At 44.3% G+C, this 17019-nt stretch overlaps 1 protein-coding gene across 1 annotated transcript in view; it reads right to left on the bottom strand.

Annotated features, from left to right (window-relative positions):
• Acsm1 (acyl-CoA synthetase medium chain family member 1) overlaps positions 1-5382 on the bottom strand; it is a 43893-nt gene extending 38511 nt beyond the window's left edge. The window contains exon 1 of the mRNA XM_048790072.1: positions 5236-5382. The gene's annotated coding sequence lies outside the window, so the exon portion shown is untranslated. The remainder of the gene's footprint in view (positions 1-5235) is intronic.
• Between the last annotated feature and the right edge of the window lie 11637 nt (positions 5383-17019).

Genomic DNA, 17019 nt, shown 5'->3' with positions numbered 1-17019 from the left:
ATGGGGTTTATGTCCTGGGGTGGGAGGACTATTTGAAATAATGGTGGGAAGACACTTGCCAATACTTAGCACATGGCAAGTGCTTTTCAAATGGTAGTCAGATGGACAGAGCTGGAATTCTCTACTACCTGTTACTACGTCACACAGACCCTGACAAAGCTCTAGAAATGCTCTACTTCTATTTCTTCACATGAAAATAACAGCACCTACTTCATATGATTACTGTGATAATGAAAGGGGATGATATATGTATAACAGCAACAGCTTAGACTGGGCACATAGTAAGAGGAGTATTCTTATTATTGGTTATTAGGAGAGGGCAGTAGTGAGAGACAATAAATAACTCTTTTCTTTTTAGCCTTCAACTTTCTTTTTGTGGAAAAAGTGGCAAAATGCTTTCATGTATCACAATGTCACCTTTAAACTGATTAGACTCTCCTTATTACCTTCCAAAAATATATTTACATTCCTATTCCAGAGTGAAAAGTGACACACAAAATTATATATATAACTTATTGACCACAGGTTACTTTATCCGGCTATAAAACATCAAATGACATGAATAAATATCAACCAAATTTGTTATTTCTATACTAATCCAAGATTATTGCTACAGGCAATTTTAGTTTGGAGAATACAAACTAGGTAAAGTGCTCTTCCCTAAGCTTTACACTTAACTAAGTTTAACTTTTAAAGTACAATTTAGAACCCATAGTGTATGGTAACAATAATCACAGGTCTGCATGGGTTAACAAAAAAAATCAAAGAATAACCTTAAATCCTTATACATGTAAGAAACAGTGTTAATGATCAGAAATGTAGTTAGAGTAAACAGATATGACAGGTCTTCAAAATGATAATGTGGCCCTTCTATGTCAGATACCATGTATAAAGGAGATCACTTATTGGTTATCTTGCTGGTAAACTTACATAAACTTTCATTTTATAATTTTTACATAACACTTAGACAAGACTTAGACAGAGTTCTCAGATGCATACATATGCCTAGTCACATATTTGGGATGTCAACTATATTGTTATAACCTAAAATATGTTGTTTACTTAACCAGTTACAAAGTAATCTTTTAAAAGGCTTTCAAACAGGTTCAAACCCTAATTCCTTTAAGACTTGGTTTCCTTAAGTAATAAAGCCTAACATATACAGGAGAATTATCTTGATAGGCAAGAGAAGATAAATGATTCAGACTTTGCTTCATATCAGTCTATTAAAATTAAATTAAAATTAAATCACTTTGTGCTGATTATAGCCAATTTCTCTTATTATAGCAAACCCTCTTTCTCTTCTACAGGCTTATACCTATAGGTGGCCCATTCGGCTAACATCTCTGTGTTCAAGAGACTATCAGTAAAATCAATGTAGGATGGTCCATGTCTTAAAGGACCAAGAACAAATACAAAAAACACAGGTAAGAGAGGATTTCCCAAAACCCAGGGCTGCCAGATAGGAACTTATAAAACAGATAGACCTGCGTGTACAAATTTCTTCTACTTACTTTACCTTTGAGAGACCAACTCCAACTGAAAGATTGTGTAGTAATCCAGAAAGCTATTCAAAAGCCAGATGGTTACAGTAAAACATGATCTTAGACATGCTTAAACTTGTAGATGGTAAGCTGAGATCTTTCTTGTCTTCCCTTTTCATCCCAGATTCAATATTAAATGGGGTTTATGTCCTGGGGTGGGGGACTATTTGAAATAATGTTGGGAAGACACTTGACAATACTGAGCACATGGCAAGTGCTTTTCAAATGGTAGTACATCCACTTACTTGCCTCTGACAGACCAACTGCAATCGCAAGACTGTTCAGAAAAGAAATACATAGACAACTAGAGAGGAGCCCCCAAACTATGGCTGACAGATAAGGACCTTTAAATTGACCAGCCAAGATCTTTCCCAAGAGACTACCTGTATAATCAATGCAGTACTGGCCATGCTTAAAAGGGGCAGTAACAGATACAAATGAAACACAAACACAAACAGATAATCAGAGGGCATTCCCAAACCCAAGGTCAACAAACAAATGAGAACCTAGAACAGACCAGTAGGGAGTAAATGTCCCTAGAGTCCTGCTTAACCATGACCCCTACACCAGTGACTCCACAGATGCCCCTACAAAGAGGGACCAGATGTTCCCATGAAGAGAAAACAGATGTGTGAAATCATGGGTCTCAGTGTGCACACTGGGGCGCTTACCAGATGGCCAAGGGTGTCACAACTTTACTGAGTTCAGTTTCCTTTTTCTCAAAGTGGACCACGCTGGAGCAACCTGGGCCATTCAGGGAGAGAAGGTGGGATTTCCCACCTTCAAAAGGAGCTTCAGCAGCTACTGGGACACTCCCTGAGTCCTTCCCTTTATTCACAGGAATAGCTCCTCTGTTCCTCTTGAAGCAAACTCCCCTGTCTCCTAACTCTCCTGCAGGTGGCTCTCAACAAATTCACCAGCCACCTTGAATCCTCAGCATGCAAGTGGGGTTCCTTGGAGAGCCAGGCCTGCCCAAGAAAGCTGGAGAAGACTGCTCTTGGGTCCAAGAAAACTGCTCTGGGGTCCCACCTGGGTTGCCAAATCTGTTCCCAAAAGCTCAGTCCTTGTCCCTGATGCCAATCCAATAACAAGGACACAGTTTCGAGGAAAAGGAAAAAGAAGATTTTATTGCTTTGTTAGCAAAGGGGAAACCCCTGTCCCCAAGCCTGTGGTTCTCAGTTATTTCTCAAGTCACCTCTTGCCCGAAGAAATGTATAAACATCATCTCGCTCAAATGTGTATTAAAGCCACAAGATAGGTGTTTTCTTTTCATGATGAAGATGAAGAAATTGAGACTCAAAGTTTCCATGATTAAATCATATGGACTCAAACATATTTACTGTTCACTGTGTTGCAGTGTCTCAAGTCATATAAAGTAACGCCTCATGTGGAAGGTATGTTAGTACCGCTACTGCATTAACAAGAATATTAACACTCACGAATTTAAGCTCCTTGTCCAACCCCAGGAAGCTTGGAAATGACAGAAAAAGTATGTGGACCTAGATCTATCCGGCTTTAAATTCAGAACTTAGTCACCATGATCAATTATTAGAACAAGTTCATCCTAGGGAAAACTTCCAACCCAAAGAATACAAAGTTCTTTGCAAATCAGACTTTGTCTTCATCTCTAAAGTCTACATGTTCAGCAGGTGAAAACATCCAGGGGCAGAACAAAGCTTGGCTTGAACTAATTCAAATCCAAAAAGCTCTCTTACATCATTCTGGGAACCCTGAAGCTATCTTATGAAACAGCAATTTTTGTGTGTCTTTTTTTTTTAAACTCTGGGTACACTCACAGTAAATGTCAGTGAGTGGCAGAGATTCATTAAATAATTCACAACTAGGACTAAACTGCAGAGCTCTCACTTCAAGTAATGGAGGGGTGAATCATCTGGAGGACTCCCTTCTGACAGATGCCATCTATCAAGTATGGACAACATGTTTAAAAAGCTACATCATGATGTTCTGGAGAGCAACTAGAACAGGCAGAATTTGTTGGTCATCTATAACTGGAAGATATAAGTGGGATTGTTATCAGTTTCTCATTTTTAGGAAGAAAAAAATCCAAAGAGAGTTGGAGAAAAAAATCCCAAATTCTATGAAAGAATTCTGCCCAAATTACCGGCAGATTGTGGAAATACTCAGAATCCATGCAGCCTTGGATTTGAATAGCTGAGTGGAGTTTTTAATTGCTAGGCATTATGGGAGGTAAAGAGTTTGGAGTCTGAGTGTGGCCAAGTTAACCACCTGCTAAAAAAGAGAGAGAGAAAGAGAAGGAAGGAAGAGAGGGAGGGAGAGAGAGAGGGAGGGTGGAAGGAAAATTATTAGAGACAGAAAAAGCATTCTCAAGAGAAATGTGACATAAATGTAGATAACTAATGGCTCAGATGTTGGCATTAGTAGTCAACGACTTTAACATCTGTGTTAAAGCTATAATGATTATGCTTGGGGACCAAGCAATGAACAAATAAAAATTTTTAAACAAGAAATAAAATTTTAAATTGAGAGGAATTTGCTGAGTAAAACATTCATGACCTTAAATTACAAATTAACCAAATAGATTTTCTAGCCGATTGGAGATGATTAAAGAAAGTCAGATCAAAAGAATGAAATTAGATCAAAAGAATTTTGATTTATCACCCTAAAGAACAGAGGGAAGAATATTGAAAAAAAAAATAGAATGAGTGGATCCTTCACAGCATGTATAATTGGAGTCCCCAAAAGAGACAAAAATATTTTAAGAAATAATGGCCCCCCAATTTTCCATATTCTGGTGAAAGATATAAGTTTACAGTTCCAAGAATGTCAGAGAACCCCAAATAGGAGGAACACAAAAAAAGAATGATATTTAGGCATATCATCATAATCAGATTTCTTGGAATCCAAAATGGAGAGAAAATCGTGAAAGATGACCAAGGAAAATGACATGTGACACACAGGTGAACAGAGGTTCAGATTACCATCGACTTCTCAGCAGCAACCAAAGAAGCTGACTCACGCTCCTCCCCCTTCAGCAACAATAATTCCTCAGCTATTCACAGGTAAAAAAAAATGCCTTGGTGTGGAAGCTTTGGGATTCAGGCAGGAGTTAGTGAAACCCCAAAAGGGGTCCAGAACCCAGGAGGGGTATTTAGAGAAGGTAAATCCAAGCCAAGGCAGACTCATTGGGTATGATCCTGGCTACAGACCTGGACATGGTCCCACCCCCTGGCTGACTTGGCTGAAGTCCCACTTGGCATTTGCTCTGCAAGCAAAATCCATCCACCAAGGGGCCTGTCAGGGGAGGCACACACCAGTAGTGCAGCAGAAGGCAGCTCTATCCAACTTGTTCTCAATTCTGGACCCTGAAATGGCCCTCTAACTCAGTTTCTGACCATCTCAGCTTCAGCATGAGATCATTCCTTGTTCACACAAACCCAGAGTGATGCCTGGATCAGCCTCTGGGGAGAGCTTGCAAATTTCAGTACCACAGAAGATCCCGAAAAGGCTGAATCTTGTCTTCAGCCTCTTTCCGTTCCCCAATCAATCTTCTCTGCTCAGGAAACTGCTGGGATACTTGCCTGTCTATGTCTCTGGGACACATTTATCCATCTCTGTTGTACAGCAGATTCTGAAAGGGCCCCAAGCCTCAACCCCAAAGCTACGGACTGAAAGCAATTCTTTCCAGCCAGGAACAAGCTGAGAGACTTACTCATCTAAGTCCTTGGGGCAGACTTGACAAACCTTGGTCCTGCAGCAGATCCTGAAACAGCCCCGTGTCTCAGCTCCACTTTCTCTCAAGTGCAGATTGACAGCAGGTTTCCTGGCAAGTGGCCTATTAGAAGACACTCCCACTGTGGCACCAGGGATCAGTCCAAAGACTCTGGACTCTGTTGTAGACCCTGAAGCAGTACTGCAACTTGGCTGCAGTCCCTATCAATCTCAGATTGAGTCAGTACTGCCTGCCCAAGGACCCACTCAGAAATCCATCAAGAGCCTTTGCAGAGACCTAGAAGAACTCACACTTATCCACAAGTCAGGCCACAGAACTACTGGCTATGCATTCTGAAACTGACCCTTGATCCAACACCAGCTGCTTTACCTATGTCCTTGAGGGAGTTGATTCCACACCTAGGTACCAGACAGGATCCATGCCTGTTCCCTAATTCACCAACTGTGGACCCCACTGTGGGAAGAGCAGCAACCGTGCGATATGGCTCCAAAAGCATTTGACTATGACCCAAGAGACAATCTCCTCACCCCCAGATATGTAGTAGAAAACCTCAAGCAGCCCAAATCAGTTTGTAAGAATTGGAAGAAGTATTTGTTCCTTCTTATGCACAGACACTAATGCAAAGCTACATGACTAACAAAGAATCAGGAACACCAAAGAAAAATCATAGAGCTCCTTCAACTCACCACCAATAATTTAATATATATTAATTACTTGAGAGAGAATTCCAAGTAATCATCTTCAAGAAGCTCAGTGAGATGCAAGAAAACACAGACAACTAATGAAATGGGGAAAAAAATACATTAAAGCTTTTCCTCTAAGCTTAGGAATAAACAAGAATGCCCACTCTCACCACTTCTATGTTCTAGCCAAAGCAATTAGGCAAGATAAAAAATAAATAAATACAAGGCATCTAAATCAGAAATGAGGACATAAAATTATCTCTGTAGGAAAAAACCCTAACGATTGTAAAAAACCCTAAAGATTCCACCAAAAAAACAAAGAGCTTATCAATAAATTCAGTAAGGTTGCAGAATACAAAGTCAACCCACAAAACTCAGTAGCATTTTATACATTAACAACAAACTATCTAAAAAAGAACCTCCCCCCCCAAAAAAAAGTACCCATTTACCATAACAAAATAAAAATACTTAGAAATTAATTGAACCAGACAGGAAAAAGACTTCTACACCATGAAACACGGTGCACATGATGAAAGAAATTGAGACAAATAAATAGAAAGATATCCCATGTTCATGGATTGGAAGAATTGATATTTTTAAAAAATTTCATAGCACCTCAAGAGATCTACAGATTCCACACAATCCTTATCGAAATTTCAGTGACAGTTTTCATAGAAATTCTAAAATTCGTATGGAATTACAACAACAGAAGCCCCTAAACAACCAAAGCAACCTGAACAGATGGAACAAAGCTAGAGATCTCACATCACCTGGACTTCAATTTACACTGCAAAGCTGCAGCAGTCAAACCAGCATGATATGGACTTCGTAGAAGACATGGAAACCAATGGAACAGAATAGAAAAACTAGAAATAAATCCACACATTGACAGTCACATATTTTTAGACAAAGATGCCCTCAACACACAATGGGGAAAGAATGGTCTCTAAAATTAAGAATGTCTGTACAGCTGGGTATCCACATCAGGTCCTTTATCTCAACCCGTTTATAAAAGTGATCTCATGATGGATTGTAGAAGTAAAGATGAAGATGTAAGACTACTAGAAGAAAAAAAATAATAGAGGAAAATCTCCATGACTTTGGTCTAGGCAATGAATTTTTTTTAATATGATACCCAAAGTATAGGCAACGAAAGCAAAAATAAGTCAAATGGAATGAATCCAAACTAAAATGCTTCTGCAGAGACAAAGAGTCAACAAAATGAAGAGATGAATGGGAGAAAAGATTAACAGACTATAGAGTGAATAAGGGATTAATATCCAAAATATAGATGGCACTTAAATCAATGGTAAGAAAATAAATAATCTGATTGAAAAATAGGCAATATCTGTCTGCATAGACATTTAACAAAAGAAGACATATAGAGAGGTGGGTTGAGAATAGAGAACACTTTTACACTGTTGGTGGGAGTGTAAATTAGTACAACCACTATGGAAATCAGTATGGAGGTTCCTCAAAAGACTAGGCATGGAACCACCATACGACCCAGCTATTCCACTCCTTCTTCTTTATCCTGAAGAATTAAAGTCCGCATACGACAGTGACACGTGCCTGCCTATGTTTATAGCAGTACAATTCACAACAGCCAAACCATGGAACCAGTCTAGGTGTCCATCAATGGATGAATGGAAAAAGAAAATGTGGTGTATATACACAAGGGAGTTACATTCAGCCATAAAGAAAAATGAAATTATAGCATTTGCAGGAAAATGGATGGAACTTGAGACCATCACGGTAAACTAAATAAATCAAACCCAGAAGAACAAGATTATATGTTTTTTTTTCTCTCATATGTGAAAACTGGAGAGGTAAAAGGAAAAGAAAGGGTGTGGGTGAGGAATCTCATGAAAATTAAAGGGAGATCAAGCAGAGGAAAGGGATCAAGGGGCAGGATGCGGGGAGGGAGGGAGTACGTGCTGGGGAGTGATATTGGCCAATATATTATTTTATTATATTGTGTGCATGTTTAAATATGTAAATCCCATCATTATGTACAACTATAACACACCAATAAAAATGTGGTAAAATCAGAAGACATGCAAATGGACAATAGGCATTTGAAAACAGGTTCAAAGTCACTAATCATCAGAGAAATGCAAATTAAAACCACAAGCAGCTATCCCCTCACACCTGTTGGAAAGGCTATTATCAAGAAAATGAGAGGTTGCAAGTGTTTTTGGCAAGGGTGTGTAGAAAAGAGAACTTGTATATATTGTTGCTGCAAATGTACATTAGTAAACTGTTACGGAAAACATTATGGAGGTCCTCAAAAAACTGAAAATAGTCCCTCAATGATCCCACTTCTACATATATACATAAAGGAAATGTGAGGAAGAGATATCTGTGGCTCTGTGATTATTTGGGCGTAGGAAGACGAATACTGCATGATCTCACTCACAGGTGTGAAGGATATAGGAGAAAAACTCAAACTCAATCTCTTCCACTCTATGCTCACATACAGATCACTTCTGTGACCCCCAAAACTCTGGGGATTTCTCCTCACCAGCAAACAAGCAATCAATTCTGCAGCAGACACCAGCTGGGTGTCCCCTAGTTCAATTCAATTCCAAGGAGATTCTGTCCAAGGAGGGGGCCCTTTCTGGCCACTCCCCTGTGGATCTTGGCTGGCCTGAGCCTGCTTTTCTCTAAAAGTCAGAGGAACGACTCCATGTTGGCCTTGGACTAATCTTTAAGAAGACTGACAGCTTCTGCTATGATCTCAGGGAGACATAAATGTCTTAAAAATGTCCTGCCTGCCCTGCAGGGGAAACCACATAAAGGTTTTTTTTTTTTTTTGTACTGGGGATTGAACTCAGGGTCACTCCACCACTGAGCCACATCCCCAGCCCTATTTCATATTTTATTTAGAGACAGGGTCTCACTGAGTTGCTTAGTGCCTGGCTTTTGCTGAGGCTGGCTTTGAACTCACCATCCTCCTGCCTCAGCCTCCCAAGCCACTGGGATGAAAGGTATGTGCCACGGTGCCAGGCTCACATAAAGGGTCTTGAGATGGCTTGGAGAGGGCAAGAGGCCCAGTCAACCCCGCAAAGACTTAATTAAGCATGAAGCAGCCTTGAAGCCTCCAGCACAGCCCACCTGTCGGCTGACAACCACATCAGATGCCAGTTGAAGCCATAGGGAGTCGAAAGATTTCTCATTCCAGCCACGTTCAAATACTTCACCCACAAAAATCATGATTTCAAATGAAAGGATGGTTGTTTAAAGCTACTGAGTTTGGCATAGTTTGTAATGCAGCCATTAATAACCATGCTCAATGAGTCCTCATAACAATACTGCAAGGTAGACACAGGAATTATCAGTTACAAGAGAAACTGAGGCCCAGAGAAGTTAAGTTGCGTGACTCGGTCACGTGCAAGTGAGTCACCGGGTCTGTTCAGGGCTTGGTCCATTGGCCTCCCGCAGCTGAGGTCTTAACCACGGAATCAGACATTTATCCAAGCTTGTGTTTGCAACACTTCAGAGTCCAAACACCCTTTGTCCCACCAGAGAGGACAAAGCTCGGCTCCTTGGAATGGACATTGGTAAACTGAAGAGGCAGGGGAGTAAAGAGACCTTGTTATTTATTTATTTAGCTAAACGTAGCCTAGACGTTATTGTTTACCTTCAACAACAGGGAAAATAAGAGGGGAAAAAAAAACATTTAAAAAAAGATGAGCTGGGAACAGCCAGGGCCTGAGGGAGCAAACAGTTCTTGTTGACAACCAGTTGACCACACGGTCATGTTGACAATCCACTGATTGAGCAAATCTTGGATTGAGCTGGGAAAGTTTACCCTGGACTAAGAAAGAAGGGAGGAAGGGAGGGAGGCCACAACCCAGGCCTCCGGTCCCTGCTCTGCTAAGGATCACATTTCTTCATTTGCACACTGGGGAACTGGAAGAGATGGGGCTTCACGATATCAATACGGCTCCTGGTCACTGATGTTTTAGGGCCAAGAATCCTCTGATGCAGGTAGAAGGCTGTGGGGTGTTTAGCAGAACCATTGGCTCCTACCCACTAGACGCAGGTAGCCCTCACCTGAGTTGTGATGACCCAAAGTATCTGCAGACACTGTCAATGCCTCCTGGAATACAATCGTCCCCAGCTGAAATCCATGGTATTAGATACTCTCTTCAGCTTGCAGACTTTGCCTCAGTTTCCTAACCTATATAAAGAGAATTTTAAACACGCCACTGCCTTTTTGGTTGACCTCATAAGATAATACAGATTAAATAAAAGATTAGATATAACTACAGATGCCCTCCAGAGGAAGCTGGGTTCAAGGGTTTGGGCGCTGCATGGTGATCAGACCAGCTATCATGCATCTGGGCTTTGCCTACTTTTTGGTCTTGGTCGATTATGCCTGGAAATCTTGGCTGAGCTCCAAGGCTGTCGATCTGGACAGACCTTTGCCCTGGATAACCAGTTGAGTCACACCTACCAGGTCTGTCTCTGAAGCTCAGACTTTGGTGCCGTCCCCAGGAAGAATTGGAGGACTTGTGTGTCAGTGAATCCCATGTAAGTGAGAAGCTCTGCTTTTCAAAGAAGTCAACTGCTTCCCAAGGCAGCTCAGAGCATCAGGGAAAAGACTTTTCACTTCCAGAAAGTTCTGAGGTTGTTCAAGCTGAGTTCGCCTTTAGGCTGTTCACCCTCAGGGTTCCTAGATTGACCTTGGGACCTCACAGAACTAGCCAACTTTCCAGGCCTTACTCTACCTCATCCTGAGCTCCAGGGAGGCCCCGCCCCCCCCGCCAATTCCCAAGTCGGCCACCAAAGACAATCCAGGGGAGCTGCCTCTCCCCTTCCAAGGTGACTCTGCCTTCCATGTAATATGGGCTGAAAGGTCAGAATCAGGTGGATGACAGGCTTCCCCTGTCATGTCCAGAATTCAGGGGAGACAGAGGAAGGACCTGACAGAGAATGAGGAGGCTGGAGGGAGCTCCAACGGGGTGTTCATCCCAGCACACCTGATAAGGAAGAAGACCCACTAAAACCCGTCTGGCTCGCTCCAAATTCTCTCCCCACATGTCTCTGGAAAAATTCACAAACAGCCAGCATCGGCCTCCAGGGAGGAGAACTGTGATGGCAGGGTGGGGGGAACTTTCACAAATTGCCTGCACTTTAACAGTTTCAGGAACATCCTTGGGGATTATTGATTTGCAAAAACCGTAAGAGAAAATAGCAAAGATTGAGGTTGTCCTGACACTGTCACCTCCGGGGGCCCTTTCTGCATTTCAGGTTTCAGAGAAGTCCTGTTATCAATGGTCCTGCTCAACTGGCTGGGATATTGGGATCCCCCAGATCAACTGTGGGTTGGGCTCTTCATCCAGCCCATAGCCCCAGGGGTCCCCCATATGCCAGGACTCTCTTTCTTGTAAAGTAGCCAGGCCCCCTGGGAGGAGGTAGAATGACATCCAATAATGAGCAGAAGGTAAGGTCTACAGAAGGTCTGACCCCATCCAAAAGCTGGATCCTGGCTTCTGTGAATCTCCCTGCTCTCCTGACTAACCCACACCCCTCTCTGCTCATGCCTGCCTTCCGTCTCCCCCTTGCAGGGGGCTGCCTCGGTGGACTGGCCAGAGGCAAATACAATGAAGCTAGCAGTTATTTCTATTCAGTCTCCACAACTTGACTGCCCCTGGATTAATGAACTAGCTCCATTGACCCCCACCCCTGTCCCTCCCACTGGCCCCTCTCAAGTCCTGCCCAGCTGTTCACCTGAGCAGGACTGGGCGCATCAGTGGGCGTGATCTGCATGAATCTCTACTGCATCCCTGTGGGGATGTTGGATGCTTCCATTTTCCAGACAAGGAAACCGAGGCTCCCAGTGGGCAGCGTATTTCAGAACTAGAACTCAAACTGACCCATCACCTTCCTCTCTACCAGTTAGCTCCTTTTCCCACGGGTCCCCAGCTACTTCCTTTTTGGTAAGATGACACCACTTGCCCTGCCCTTGACTCTTCCTGTGGGTTTCATTCCTCCCTTCTCCTCCGTGAACTCCATCTGTTCCCGTTCTGACATGGCTCCAACTTCAAGCATTCAGGCCTCCTCACCTTTATTTATTTTGCTATCACCATACCCAATGACCTCTTGTCTTATTGACTCAGTTTTTTTTTTTTAACATTGCTTCCTCTATTTTTTTAACAAAAGAAAAAAAAACTGTACTAATCTAAATGAAACTCTGTATCTCTAACTTTAAAAAAAGTTTTACGTGCCTACAAACGTATGGAATGAAAAGGGGACACCACGAAAGTCCTCTTGGTTAGCGTCATCAAATCCCCTTTGGATGTGTCTTGTTCTCTTGGTTAAAAGAGAAGGTTCAGCTTCTACCCGTCACTTATCACCATGACCATTTTCACAGCAAACCCTCTCAAGTCTCAGGGGCTTACACCGACTCCTATTTATCTTTCTCTCACAGGTCTGCAGGGTGTCTGGGGCTCTGGGTTTACCATGGCTCTCCAAGGGCCTGCTCTTCTCACCAAGATGGCGGACACACCTCCCATCAAGTCCAGTCAGAGAAGTGTGTGCAAAACCTCTGTCTCATCACCCAGTGGTCAAAACCAGCTGCAGTCCCAAGCTCAACCTCAGCAGGAAGCTGTTACCTCCCCTTGGGGGAGCAGAGAGGGAATCGTTGCTGAATGACAAGTTCACTTTATGACGAAAAGGTGGAAGACGTAGAAGGAGCAAATTAAAATTCTTCTCGGCCTGAGGAACTTCCGGATCCTAGAGTCTAAACATGGACGTGCAGCTAAGGAACTTCCAGATCCGGGGGCCTAAACATAGACGTGCGCCTGAGGAACTTCCGGATGCTACGGCCTAAACATGGAGGACTGAGGAACTTCCAGATCCGGGGCCTAAACATGGACACCTGAGGAACTTCCGGATCCTAGAGCCTAAACATGGACGTGCGCCTGAGGAACTTCTGGATCCTGGAGCGTAAACATGGACGTGCACATTTGGAACTTCCGGATCGGATCCTGGGGCCTAAACATGGATGTCTGAGGCACTTCCGGATCTGGGGGGCCTAAACATGGGCGTGTCCCTGGAACTTCTGGGTCCTTGTGCCTGTAAAGGGAGGGCGTGACTCTCAGAAGGGACGTGGCCCATGAAGGGGAGCCGAGTATGGGGCCTGTTGGGGGCAGACTGAGCTGTCACACCCTGAACTTGAATGTGACAGTGGCCTCACTTTCCGGCCTTCCCCTGGGTGTCACTTCCTCCCCTTCCAGGCGGTGCCAGGGAGGAAGTGAGACCAGGCGCAGGGGCCAGGCCCTGAGGAGGGACACCATCTTTCTCCTCGCTTAGCCAGGCGCCCGGCCTGGCTGGGGACGGGGACGTCTCGTGACACTGGCTGCCTCCTGCATCCCTGCCCCAGGACCTCAGGGACCACAGGCGGGGACAGTCGTTGATTCTCCTCTGGCCCACTGACCCTCAGCCCCCAGGGTCTGCCCAGGGAGAGCTCTGTCTCCCAGAGGGTCAGGGGGCCCCTGTGACCTGCTGCTCCTTACCCACCGTCATCCTGGGCGAGCAAAGGTCAGGACACCAGACGTTACTGAGAGTGACATCTCCTGGATGGGCGGCTGGGGACTTTGCCTCTGTCCCAAGCCTCAGACACCGGATGATCCCCCTCAGAGACAGAAAATAACCCCACACTCCCCAAGACTTATTTTTAAGCTTTGGATTCTGAAATTTTCTTGCTGCCACCTTCTTTGTGAAGCCAGTTTTTCAACAGAGACAATATTCCAGGGGAGAAAACCAACATGGAGTCAATCAAACCAAGCTGACACATCTGGTCCTCCCAGAGAAATCTGGGTTGGGGGGAGAGCAGCCATTCTCGACTGGTGAAATAGTGAAGTTCCCTTGTCCTTATTTTGTGTAAGCAAAACAAATAATCTGATGCTGACTCATCGAATTATTTTTGATGAGTGCTTGGATCATAGGAAAACTGATTCTGTTTTATGGAATGAAGTGTTACCTGATTTTAAAATTAAAAATGAAGCCAATTAGGATTGTTAAAAAATAAAAATGAATAAATAAAATTCTTCTCACTCTGAGAGCTGGAGGAGGACTGGCTGGGACCAACCATACCCCATGCCCTCGCAGTGGGGCTCACTCCTGTTCTGATCAAAGTTGGGGATCTTTTAGCCAGAAACAGGGTGGTGAGCAGAGGTTGGGGCACTGGCTGCTGGTGGGAGAGATGAGTGTTTGCCACGTTGCCCGAGCTCCTCCCTCCTCCACAAGTTGCTTCCTTTAGTTTTTATCTTTTCTTTGGCTTTTTTTCCCATTTATGTTTATTAAAAGAACACACCACCTTAGATGCTCCTCTCTCTTTCCCTCTTTCACTGATAAGTCAGCAACTATTTTTTTTTTTTTTTTTTTTTAGTACTGGGGATTGAACTCAGGGGCACTCAACCATTGAGCCCCATCCCCAGCCCTATTTTGTATTCTATTTAGAGACAGGGTCTCACTGAATTGCCCAGCGCCTCACCATGGCTGAGGCTGGCTTTGAACTTGCGATCCTCCTGCCTCAGCCTTCTGAGCCGCCGGGATTACAGGCATGTGCCACTGCGCCCGGCAACTATCAGGTTTTTATCCTAAAGTATCTAATGGCACTTTCTGGTTGGGGGGGGGGGATGGACACTGGGAGATGTCCCCTGAAATGTTTTGTCACCAAATTGAATTCTTACTTATGGATGTCCTTGGCCATGCTGATCTGTGCTTGTACTGCTCTCAGCCATCTTTCTGACCCGACACCTGCTTTCTTCTGCACCTTCTTTCTCCACATCATTCACAGGATCTCCGTCCTCTTTCTATCCTTTAAATATTACTATTCTCCAAGGACCCCTCCTCACTCAGAGGAGGGGTAGCTGGTTTTGACCACCTTTCTGCTCTGTCTGCATTCCTGGTCCATCTTGGTCATTCTCTGTGTGGATGATGATACCCCAAACTACACTGGAGACCTTGAACTCTGAGTTCATAAATATCCCACTGATTACTAAATACACATGAATCTTGGTTTTACATGGACAAGCTACATGGGCCAAGCCACAGAGAAACTCAGTGTCTCTGTAATGCCGGATTCGTGGGACCCCAGGAGACCTCCAGGAGCCGAATACGATGCAATCACACAAGAGTCTTTATTGCAAGCTCGAGCCTGGACTCACAACTGTTCCCAACACAGCGGTCCCAGGGAGTGAGTCCCGGTCCTTTGTTCAGTGAGATTTTATAGGTTTTGGGGGGATACTCTATGCGTCACAACATCACACAGCAGATCATTCCATACTGCGGGAAAGTCACACAACAACTCTTAACATTGATGAGCACATTCACTGGCGGGAACAAGTTGGGTAGGGGTGATTGGCTAGTACAAGAGGGGGATGCCTTTGAACTGATCGGTTTAGGCCACGAGGGGTGTACGTGCTGAACTACATGGTTTCCCAACATGTTATCAACCACCATAAACTACTGGGGGGTCATCTGGCATCCCAGGTATTTCCCTGTCTCATGCTGATTGGTGGTTGCGGGGGGGGGGGGGGTTGCTAGGGGTCTTCACCTAGCCTGACTGAGTCAGGGACACCTGTCACCACAGATCTGTCCTGTTATTTGCAGACAAACAACTCAGCAGGGTGGATATGTACCTAGAAAGGCTCTGTGGGTTTTTCCAAGGACAAAGGTCATCCCCCCCTTCCTTGGACAGGCCTTGAGGTGGAAGCTGCTGTTATTTATTTTCAAAAATGGAGTCACATCACTTTCTCATCTCTGATCTTCTCCTCCAGATTCTCCCTTCTCAGAAAGTGTTAGAACCGTGGATCCGTTTACCTAACCCCACAACCTGGGCGTCATCCTCCAGGGCCCGCTTTCCCTTGGTCATGAGATTTCCAAGTTCCAAGAAGAGATTCTAAACACCTCTCAGTTCCACCCTGAATCCTTTCACAGTTCAGCGACCAGGGTCAATGTTTTAAATCGCACAGTGGACTGAGTTCGTTGTGTTCCTCGACCCACTTTAATGGTGCTGCTCTTTCGAGGAAGTCCAGACTCTTTGTTGTGTGACGGATTCAATGACCACCTCTTCTGACCTTCTTAAAGTTTAGCTGATGCCGTTATAAGACTGTAATGAGGCGACGTCCCTCTTCCAGGCACTAATGTGTGAGCTTCCCTCTTATGTAGTAAGGATAGCATTGAGTCTGAGGGTGGGACGCTCAAGTGTGGGTGCTCACTGTCCACCAAGGGTCCACTAAAGGTCCCATGAGGGGTGGTGGACCCTTTAAGACGAAGAGCCTAATGGAGGTACTGAGGTTGTTGGGATGTGCTCTTGAAGGATATTGTGGTTCCAAGGCTCCTTTCTCACATGCTTTTTGCTTCCTGGATCATGAAGTGAGCAGTTTATTCTCTGCCACGCACTCTTACCGTGGTGTGCTGCTTCGCCCCAGCCCCCAAACACGGCCAACTGATGGGGGACTGGAATCTCCAAAACTATCAGCCAAAATAAACATTTTTGTCTTTATAAGTTGATTTTTCTCAGGTATCTTGTTATAGTAATGGAAAGCTAATACAGAAACTGGTACTGAAAAATGGGGTTGTTGTAACTATATACCTAATGATGTGGAGGGGCCTTTGGAGTTGGTTCAAAAGAGTTCATAAAGGTTTGGAGGAACAGGCCAAAGAAAGTTTAGAATTCTGTAAGTGGAGCTTAATGGGTGATTGTGGAAGGGGCTCAGGTGGCAAGGGTGCTGATAGAAATAGGCACAGTAAAGGCTCTGCTGATGAAGTCTCAGATGGAAATGAGGACACTGGAGGCCAGGCCCCTTACACTGTGACAAAGAACCAGAATTCACGTGGTTTATCCCTGGGACTTTGTAGGAGGCTGAGCTTCAAGGTGATGGACTCCATCGATGGATAGGCAGGGCCATTGAAAAGCACAGGTGTTACACAGGACAGGCTGGGTTAGAATCTGGCCCTGTCACTCACGGCCCGGGGAGTTTCTCTCAACCTCTCCAAGTCCCATTCCCCACGCTGTACAACGGGAACGACAATCGCTTGGTGTCTAACTCGCAGCAAGTGC

This window comes from Marmota marmota, unplaced genomic scaffold, assembly GCF_001458135.2.
Source record: "Marmota marmota marmota unplaced genomic scaffold, marMar, whole genome shotgun sequence".
Taxonomy (NCBI): domain Eukaryota; kingdom Metazoa; phylum Chordata; class Mammalia; order Rodentia; family Sciuridae; genus Marmota; species Marmota marmota.
This window is presented reverse-complemented; position numbering and strand designations above follow the sequence as displayed.